This window comes from Typopeltis vanoorti, chromosome 9 (assembly GCF_054136105.1).
Source record: "Typopeltis vanoorti isolate ZY-2024b chromosome 9, IOZ_Tvanoo_1.0, whole genome shotgun sequence".
Classification (NCBI taxonomy): domain Eukaryota; kingdom Metazoa; phylum Arthropoda; class Arachnida; order Uropygi; family Thelyphonidae; genus Typopeltis; species Typopeltis vanoorti.
In genome coordinates, this window is record NC_143557.1 from 18,026,086 (window position 1) to 18,036,992 (window position 10,907).

The following is a 10,907-nucleotide window of genomic DNA, read 5'->3' on the forward strand; positions in this document are numbered from 1 at the left end:
AATCAGTAGAGTTATTCTTTCTTTTACTTGCAGCATAACAATAAATTCTTTGGGGTTGTCTTTAACATGCAGAGCCACTTTCGCTTTATACTCAGACTTAGCTTTCTGTACAACAGTTGACTCTTCAGACTTGTTGCTTTTAATTTTCATAATGGGTATCATCCTTAGGCACACGATATTCCTTCCACATCATGCTTTTATTATCAATCTCTTCCTTGATAAGATTACACATCCATTTGACTCCTACCTTATTTATTCTTCAAACTCTCAGGACACATTCTGATTTTGCATCATTTCAAGTATTTTTTAAATGCTTCTCATGCACTGTCAATATTCTTCCCATCCAGCAACTGATACTATTGCACTGAACCCAGTATACTTGTCAGTTTGTCATAATTTCCTACTTTGTAGTTCAGAGCATGTAACTTTTTCTGAATGGAGCATTCATAAACTTAGCCACTTCCTACATGAGTACTGCATGATTACTATGACCAACTGGAGGCAGAATAGTTACATCTTTAATGAAACACCCTCTGACACTATAATCAAATCTAACACTCTTTGACCTCAAGTTCCTTCTGTAACATGCTGCTTGAGGAAGTTGCCTTGCAGCAGCTCAATAAATTCATTTTCATTCTTTTCATGGGAATTTACTGTTACCCAATCAATGTTTGGAGAATTAAATTCTCCCATGATGATTTCTCTTTTTGCACTCATCTTTATTTGATGATGCATTTTTTCCCAATCCACCAGGTCTGTAATAACACCTCACTATGTATCTGATCTTGTTAGATTCCACCTCACATCAGATGGCTTCAAACTCACTGTCACAAGTATTACAATCATAGGTCTCACACTAATTGAATTAAAATTATCCGATATTATTAGCAGCATACCTCCTCCTCTCCTATCCTTCCTAAAAATACTGTACCCTTTACACTCAATACCAGTTAGTATGTCTGATTCTGATAGCCAGGGCTCAATAATGCCTAGAATCTGAGGTTCCAACATGTTGTCCAAGGCAAAAAGCTCTGATACTCCTAGCATTCACGTACAGACATAAGTTATCTGCATGTTCTTTTTTTTTTTTTGTACTGTTGTCTGTAGTCTGTATGACACAGTTGGACAACTTGCAGATCTCAGTTTTTCTCTATTGCCTTATATATGCCGACATCTTTCCACACATTTCATGGGTCTTAAATGGATGAACTCGAAATCATTCTCTCCTCAATCATTTCCATATTAATGTCCATTCTTGTAATTAACACAGTCACATTGTTGCTCTTACACACAGATTCTCAACATTCCTCCCATTATAATTTAGTTTGCCTGACTCTCTGTTTTAGGTCTCATACTAATTATTATTTTTTTAATACTTTATATTTGATCATGATATAATAATCTTAAATATTATATAATGCTCTTATGATAAATATGGCTGAATGCTTATCTTTTCTTTAATGTATCTCTGAAATGGGTTTGCATACTACAGATGTGGAAGCTAGCCAGAACAAACAAGTTAACAGATACAATAGGCTAGCCTCATAACCATAAATTGCTTCAGCTGTAATTCCAAAGAACAATTCCTTAAACAATCAGGCTCAGTTCCAATTGATTAAAGCTTCAGAAACTTAAATGTCACAATGAGCTGGTTTGGGTATCTTGCTCTCTGGAAAGGATTTTCCCACACACCTTTAAACACCCTTAATTGTTATTGTGTGCATCCAGTCATTTTCGACTCTTGGTGATCTGGAGAACAAAAGCTCTCCATCTCACCCAGCCTCTTGTCTTTTCTTTCAGCAGTTGGTAAGTTCCTCTACGTTGTTCATCCAACTCTTTTGGAGTCTTCCTCAACATAACTGCCTTTTCCAATGATCCATCTGCATGCATAATATGCCCAAAGTACATTAACTTTCATTTAGAAATCATTATCCCCAAGGGGCATTCTGTTTTTATGTTTTTTAAACCTTCTTATTAGTCATTCTTGCAGTCTGTGGGATTCTTAGTAGTCTCCTCCATGTTCAAAAACAAATAACTTCACTTTCTTTCATCCTCTGTTGGTATAAATTTCTTACACTTAAATCGTTTAGTAGTCTTACTTTGAAATTAGATTTTGTTTGTTTCTTTCTTTATTTCATTTTATTTATTTATTTTTATTTTTTTGTAACCAATTTGAGGGAAACCTTTAATTATGCATGCACTAAATTTTTCTATTTCTATTTCTGTCTATTTCTGATCCGCTCCTAACTAAGGGAGAGAAATGAATTTTTGGAGTGACAGGAGGCATAATAAACAGATTAATAGTGAATTTGAATAATTCAAGATGCCAACAGAAGGAAAATACAAATAGTCTAAACAAAATAAAGACAAAAGTAATACTACATATATTTTATTATAAATATAATAAACAATTACTCTTCAAATAGTAACATAGAGACATATAGGTTAAAGAGAGACAAAAGAATAAAGAACTGGAAAAAGAAATAGTCTAAAACAGCAGTCAACAAACTACAGCCAGCAAGCTAAGGATATTTAAATGAATTTTATGACAGAATCACGAAATTGCAGTCTGTTTCAGTATCCAAATAATAGTGTTAAGGTGATGCAGTCATGCCCATTGATTTGCAAATTATCTATGGCAGCTTTTGCACCATGTCCAGTTGACAAGATTGTAACCTCATCACCATTCACACTCACGATGCTAACTCGATAGTGTTTAGAGTGCCACATGTATCACGAATTTATGCCAATGAATATTGGTACATATTTGTTTATATTCACATTTTGTAGCTTGGAAGTTGGGAGGGGGATCAATTTTGATTTTTAAAAAATACTTTTTGTAATTGCAGTTAATTAAATGAATAACAGTGTGGCTTATTCTGTTATTGAATTAGTAAACCATTGTCACAAAGTCAGTATAGTATACACAATAATATTTTGTTAATTAAAACATTATGTAAATTTTGTTTTCTGTCATATATATAAGTTATAATATCCTTGATTTTACCTCTTGGCCTTTGCAAAGCCCATATTTCCTATCCAGCCTATCCCTAGTCTATAAGGAACTGTAAAATATGTGTAACTAAGGCCATAGTTGTAGGAAATACAGTCGCTACAGAATCTACACATAATCACTACAGTTGTTAAGTCTGAATGAAACTTGAATTAAACTAATTTATGTTTCAAATGGACTTAACATGAGACTTACACTTTGGAAATGAATATTGATATTTAACTAAATGTAAATTAACCAAATGTTACTAAATCCTTCAATTTTAACTTGGTCTTATATTGTAAAGTTTTATGAATTATTAAGTTGCTTAAACCTTACTGTTTTGTAAGTACTTAACAAATGCTGGGAAGAGAGAGATAATCCTATTATGCAAAAATGGCCAAAGTCTATAACATGTGCAACGGAGTACAGGTATATCTTTTTCCCCCCCTCTCCTACACTCCGTAGACTGTGTGAGGATTCCGTGTGGAGTGCTGTGTACTTGGTGACGTGGGATGACGCTAAAGATATTGGAAAGAGAGACTGATGACGTAGTATGAACGGTTGGCGCGCAGTTTAAAAGGGCATGCAGTGCCGAAAACCAGGCTTGCTCCTGTTCTCTGGTTCTGGATCCCATGCGTCTGGCGGTTGTGCTGATGTGTGTGGAGCCTCCATGTGGTATCCCCTTCGTTCGACGAGGTTTAGGGACAATGACTCGAAAGTCTACCAGTCAGCCCAGCAGACGACAATCACAGAGGCTTGCGGAAATATCCTGATGTAAAATGCAGAGAGAATCCGTGAAGAATACCTTAGAATATGCAGAGTGAACTTAAAATCAAAGGTGAATATCCAGACAAAATTAGTGATGAGGCCAAGTAGCAACCCAGCAATTGGTAATGTACAGTTTGTGCTCTCTTACAAGTGAAATTGTTTAAGAAGAATGTTTGTGAATACTAGGAAAGACTAGAAATTGTTTCATTAATTTATTGAGTAAAATTGAGAATTCTGTATAGGATATAGTGAAACAGCCCGTGGTGTCTAGAACGTAGTTCCTAAATGATAGAGATATAATGAGTGTTTTGCATGAGATAATTTTGTTGAGAGCACGTGGAGCAAAATTGAATAAGTCTGTTAAATAATGTACATAGAATTGAAGGTTAAGAGTGATATATCACGTGTATAATTAGATATCATGAGCGAGATTCTTTGAATGCATTCCATGAGAGAGATTGAGAAATTGTAAACTAAGTGCTCATTCATTGTCTATTTTAGAATGTTTATCCAATTTAGTATCATAAAGCGTATGATATGTCTTTTTGAATAAAAATGTTTTGTTTGAGTTTAACTGTTGCCTGGCCTAAATTTTGTTCTATTGCACTTGCTCATAAAATTTACGAACCGTAGCGGGAGGTTATATAATAGATAGGCTATGACTGCAGAAAAGAGAATTATAGTTTATTAAGATTGAGTGCTAACTGTGTTCTGGTTCCTTGGTCATACAAGCTTTGTTGATCTAGGATTCGGGGTGGCGCAGATAAAAAAATAAATTTTCTCTGAATCTAAATAAGGAATTAGAACCAGTGCTGAGACAAAGGAATAGATATCTGTCATTAGTAATTCCTTTGTCCCACAATCCAATAGCTTCACTCTTATTAGTAATTCGGCCTAGAGATTAATTTGAGTTAAGTGAAATAAAGTTTATAACAAAGAGAAATATAGATAAAGAAATTATAAACTGACTAAAAGGGAATTTTAAATATACAGGAAAGATTTTAAAATGGCTGATAAGATTTTGATTTAAGAAGGTTTAAGTAAGGAGATAAGAACAAGTATAAGTAAAGTACATAAAAGGTAATAAAACATAATAAGACGCATAAAAGGTTATGTAAAAAGATATAACACAGTCAATACATAACATACAGCATATACTTGTAATATATAACATAATATCGTCATCAACTCCTTTCTTCAGTCCACTGCTGGATGAATGCTTCTCCATGCTGCATACATTTTGGCTGATCTTGTGCATCTCTCACCATAAATGTCCAAAAAATATCATTTTATCTTATTATCCCATCTTACTACTGGTTTCCAATAACACATTCTTGGTGTCCATTCATGAGAATGTCTATTGTCAGACATTCTTATTGCATCCTGCCCAGCACCATTTATGGATTTTTATTACTCATGCAATGTTCATTACTTTTGTTTGGTCCCTTATCCAGTTATTGTTCTTTTTATTCAACCCTGTTTTGTTGTATTGTGTTCAGTTTCTCTAGTTGTTTTTTCATCAGGCTTCGGGTTTCACTACCTCACTGTTGGGAGTATATGCTGGTTGTAGACCTTGCTTTTTTTAAGCAGTTTGGTAACTGCATTTAAGTAGATATAATGGTTAAAACTTTCCATCCTGTTGTTATTCTAGCTGAAATTTCATTATCAAATTCATGGTTGTAATGACTTGTCCTAGATAGTTGTATGAGCTCACTATTTCAATTTGTTTTGGCCTTAAAGTGGGTAGAGTTTTTAATGTGTGAGGAGGAATATGCCAAAGTATTGGGTGAGCACTTGGGCTAAGTTTGGCAGATTGGTGTGTAGGTGAATCAATACCATCCAGATATAATGATACATTCTGTTGTGGAATTTGGGCATCTCATATATCGGGGGAGGGGTCTGGAATTATATTATTTGTAATTTCCACAAGCCAAGAGGTAACCATTTCAGTGGAAACATATCCTCAGACATTATAATCTCTGCCCACTTTAAGGCCAATATAGAAAACCTAACATGCCAACATAATGGTCAGTTTTGACATCTCCTCTTCATTCACTAATATTCCTCTGATGGACACCTTGGACCTTATCTAAGCACCTGTTCCTCCTGATATCTCAGGCTATTTCGTTAGATAAGGCAAATTCTGCAAGCAAATAAAGGGGATGGCCATGGAGTCTCCACTCCCCCCCCAAACTACTTCATGAAAACATTTGAAAATAAAGCCTTGACCTCTACCCCATAGACCCACAGTTTGGCTAAGCTGTGTTGATAAAGTGTTCTCAATTTGGCCACATGGCTATGAGGCTTTCAACACTTTACTAATACATCTTAATAACTAGCACCCCAGGATCCAATTCACCTTGGAGAAAGAAAAAATAATAATAATAGTCTCACTTTCAGACACTTTAATTACATGCCAATGATGGATCTTTGGCATTCTCAGTTTACAGAACCCCTCCTCCACATTTGCCAACAGTCACCCCTTCCTCCCTCCTAGCAGTATGGGATCATTAAACCCTTTACAACAAAACAAAACTGATTAGCTCTGATAATAATGCTCTCTCCACTGAACTTGAACATATTCACAACACCTTACCCAGTGGCTGCAATCTTCACCAAATCCAAAGAAAATGAAAATCCCAAAACTAAATTCCTCCCCCTCCCTGCTAAGCAGACACTGCACCAAATCGATTAACATCCCATATATCCATCCAAGTGTGTGTCTGAAATACTGACAAAAATTTTAAACAGATACAACCTTATAACCATTACAGACCCATATAAAAAACTGGCATCTATTATTCACCCAAAGACCAACCACAATCCCTAGAGCTCTCAGGTGTCTACCAAGTTACATGCAGTTGCACACTGTCCCATTATGGACAGGCAGGAATTTTTGAATACAAAGAACACGTCCTGTTCCACCACTGCAGTCACTCAGGGCTTGCTGACCATGCCTTGGACACCTGCCACAAGATACTATGGGAAAAGCCCACCTTACTCCACAGAAGCAAATTCAAATACGAAAGACTGTTCCTGGAATCTGCCTCAGCTGTAATTTTCTGACATTAAGGTACCACCTTAATGTCAGTAAATATGGTTATATTTTGTCTCAAATCTGAGAAGCATTTATCTTGAGAATGTTAGTCTAACAGCCAAGAAACTCTTCCCAGTCCACTATTTTAGGACTTCAGACTTACCTTTGTACCTTTGTTGTTTTTACTTGTCATACTTACCCTAAGTATGTGTGCACATATCAGTTTCTTCTTTGTTCCCTGAAGATGGCAATTTGATTTTGAGAAAAGTATTAGGTTTTTTTTCCCAATTAATATATAGTATACATTGTAAATTTCCTTAAATAAATGATCTAAAGTCAAAAAGGATATTCTGAAACCTGCCTGTTCTTTTGTTTCTGCCATCTGTACTTTGTGGAAAAAAGTTAAAAAGTATTGGGAGAAGAGTTATAGGTCTATAATTTCTTATGTCAGTTTTATATGCAAGAGGTTCCCTCCATTTTTCAACATTTCTGTTAGTATTCCATCAAGTTGGGTACCTCTTCAGTTTTCATCATAAGTGCATGCTAGTTCTCAATATCTTTTTCTCTACTGTTCTCTTGTTACTTTCCCCTTATTTGTATATAATTGTTGATAAAATTTGGCTGTAATATATAATTATGTTAGTTCTGTATAATCGCATTCAATTTTCATTTTTTACACCTTATACAAAGATTACATGCATTATCAAGAATTATAATAATCTCACGATATGTGGATCAAAGCAAATAACCGGGAGGAGACCACCACATCACTATTAAGGAATGCAGAGAAACAACTGGGGGTTTCAATGTAATGTCCAATCCTCACCTTCACATGGTGTGTCCCATTAATAGGTATCTGCTTGTTACCGAACAAACAAGGATAGGCTAGCAATTTGAGACTTGGCCAACGAAATTTTCTTCTCTATTAGCTTAAACCAGAAATACGTATGATTGTACAACATGATGAGATTCCATGTCAGCTGGGATGTCACCTGGTTAAACAAAGCTGTTTTTGTCAGGGAACCAAGGTAAAGAGTGAAAGCCAGCTAATGGAAAATAAAACTCCAACTGAACATCTAGAAGAAAAAGAAAATCAAACCCAACATCAGAAGAAATGAAGATAGGACCCATCAACATAGGAGTATTAATGGAATTGAAACCAAACTTGCAAAAGAACTGGAAAAGTATCATGTGGACATAATTAGCATTAACAAGAAGAAGAAAAAGAAAAAAAAAAGAGGCAGAAACAGGTGAGATATTAATAAATAATAAGTATAGGATGTTATATTCAGGCAAAACAATCAAGGAAAGGAAGGTATAGCAACAGCATTCAAACCAAACATGAAATATTCTTAATTAGAAGACAATTTCAAGTAGAAGTTATGCAGGCAAACTTCAAAATGCAGAAATGGACAATGAATCTTATTTGTGCTTATGGTCTTATTCATCCCATAGAAGGTTCTCCTAATGAAGAAGTGGAAGAATTTTTCAAGTCACTAGAGCAGGCAGCTGACATAAAGAAAATGGAAAAAGTGGTCCTTGTGGGAGATCTCAACAGCAGAGAAAGAAATGAATCCCACCAGGCATACAGAAACATTATGGAAAAATTTGCAGAAAAGGCAATGGTAAATTAATAATGGTAAATATCTGCTGGTCAGGATATAGCCTATTCATTACTAACACTATGTTTAAACTTAAAGATGTGCACTAGTTCACGAGAGAAGACGCTAGAAATATGAAAAGTCTCATTGACTACGTCATTATTGATAGTGATATCATCATGCTGGTTCAGGATACAAGTGTACAGAGGACTTGAAATTGGAAGTAAGCATTACTTAGTACTAAATAGGATAAAAATGGATATCACATTGAAATGCCCATTATGTAAGAAAATTTTAAAAGGATTGAACAGCTTTTATATGTAAACTGTAGACTCAACTATACAAACATTATTGAACAAAACATACAAAGGTTGTAATTCTCACACTCACCCCCCCCTATGCCTTCTGAATTATGTGCTGTCAAAACTTTTATACCTCCATATGTGAACATTTTGAAGATCTAATTACCTTTTCTATCTCAAGCATTGATTTCTACCACTAATTCCATTAGTGATAATTCATCCCAAAGTTTTTCAGATATCATACTTAGCTGTTTATGTACTAAAAGTATTTCATATATGTTGCGAGAGATTCCATCGCTCAGTCAGCATAAACAAAGCCGTTTGGTCAGATAGACCTGGGTTCGATTCCTGAAGATGTGAGGAACCTTTATCTGGTCTCTTTGGACTAAAGGTGAGTTAGCTTGTCTCATACAGAGACAGGCAAACCAGCCCCTGTGCACACATTTCTACAGTCATAAAAAAAAAAAGTCCCCCTCCCCCATGTCAGACTCTGCACTAAACAAGATAAAAGCACTATAAAGAGGAAGAAAATGATGTGTAGAGAGATTCTTTTTTTTATGACATATTTTTGATCCCAAACATCACACGAGAAGAAATGTAACAGCTTAATAAGCTACTGATATTTGACCAGATTTCAAGTTGAGAGAAAAAAAGAACTGAAATCTTACTATATTGGTACCTTCCATGGTTGGATATAAGGTTATCAGGCTGAAGATCATTTTAGAATATACAGCTATATTCTATGGAGGTTTGAAAAGGAAAAGAAGAAAATCCAAATGTAAAAGTGGATCTTTCTTTAATGATATATTGTATTATCACTGCAATTGCATTTCTGCCTCTTTTATAGATCTTGGGAGAGGAATGAGGAAGCAACAGATGTTTGAATATGTTTTTTTTTCTTCTTTTTTTCATTATCATTTAAAATGTTATCAAAAGAATAGCCTTTTGTAAATGTACAAAGTTGTGAACCAATAAAAATGTTAATTTTTGTATAAATTTTATCAAACAAGACTAAATGTGGAACAGTGAGAAGAGACATTTTTCAGCAGTGTCAGTATTCAGTTTGCTTCTGTTGAATGTCAGTGTTATTTTATGAGGTCTACCCACGTGCTTGATGAAATGTATCACTTTGAAATCAGTGCAAATGTTGCACTCGTATTCTTCATAGCTAAGGTATTTAATACGTTGACTGCCAACTACGAGATAATTCATAGTAGGCAATCACTTCTGGGAAGAGAACAAAAAAATCAAGGCTGGCGTACATGAACAGAAAATGTATTCATACAGTGAAAATCAAATACAAAGTAATAGAACAATTTTATTTTTTGTGATTTTTTTAAAACAACCTTCCACACAAAGTGCTGGCTTCTCTTCGCAGGCTGGACAATAATAATGCATTTCTCGTCGTTTTTTAGCTTGGGTACAAATTCAACATGGGTTTGTCGGATGCCTTTGTGGAATCTATTTCGACTCATATCTGGTTGCCAAAACATTATATTATGAAGTGGGTTTCTACTCCAGTAATGTTCTATTGTTGGAAAAGGACAAGAGCCCATTTGTAATAAAAGTCCAATAAAAACTTTAATTTCTGTGATGCTAACGTCCTTCCATTGCGATGCCCTGTGAGATTTTCTTACTCGTGGAAGTTTTGCAATTTCTTGCTCAGCATATAAATTAGTTTGTTCAACCAGTAATTCAAGTAACTCTTCTGAAAAAAATAAGTCCACCAATGTTTGTACTGTCCAATTTCAAACGAATGTTCTCATGGGAAAAAAATTGTTCAGGATCTTGTTGTATTTCGGTCCACAAATTATCATTCATATTTGATGTTGCTTGGGAAGTATCAGGATTATCTTCAGGCTCAGGGACAACTTCATCTTCGCCGTCCTCACTTGAATCCTCAGAAGGTTCATAATTGCTACTGTCGTAACCATCCTTGGCAAAAATCTCGTCAAATTCTGACTCACTTAGATTAGCCTAGTACTCAAGTTCTTCTTGAGTCAGTAGTCTTTTCTTATCCATATTGTGGGGTTATAAATAATGTTATAAATATATAACCCCATTATAAATAATGGCGTTATATTGTGGGGTTATATTATAATAATAATTATAAAACAAAATACTCAAAAAAGAAGTAAATGTAACGTACTCAACTAAGTTTGATTCATTACTGACGAAGTTACACACATATCGCTAACTCTGCT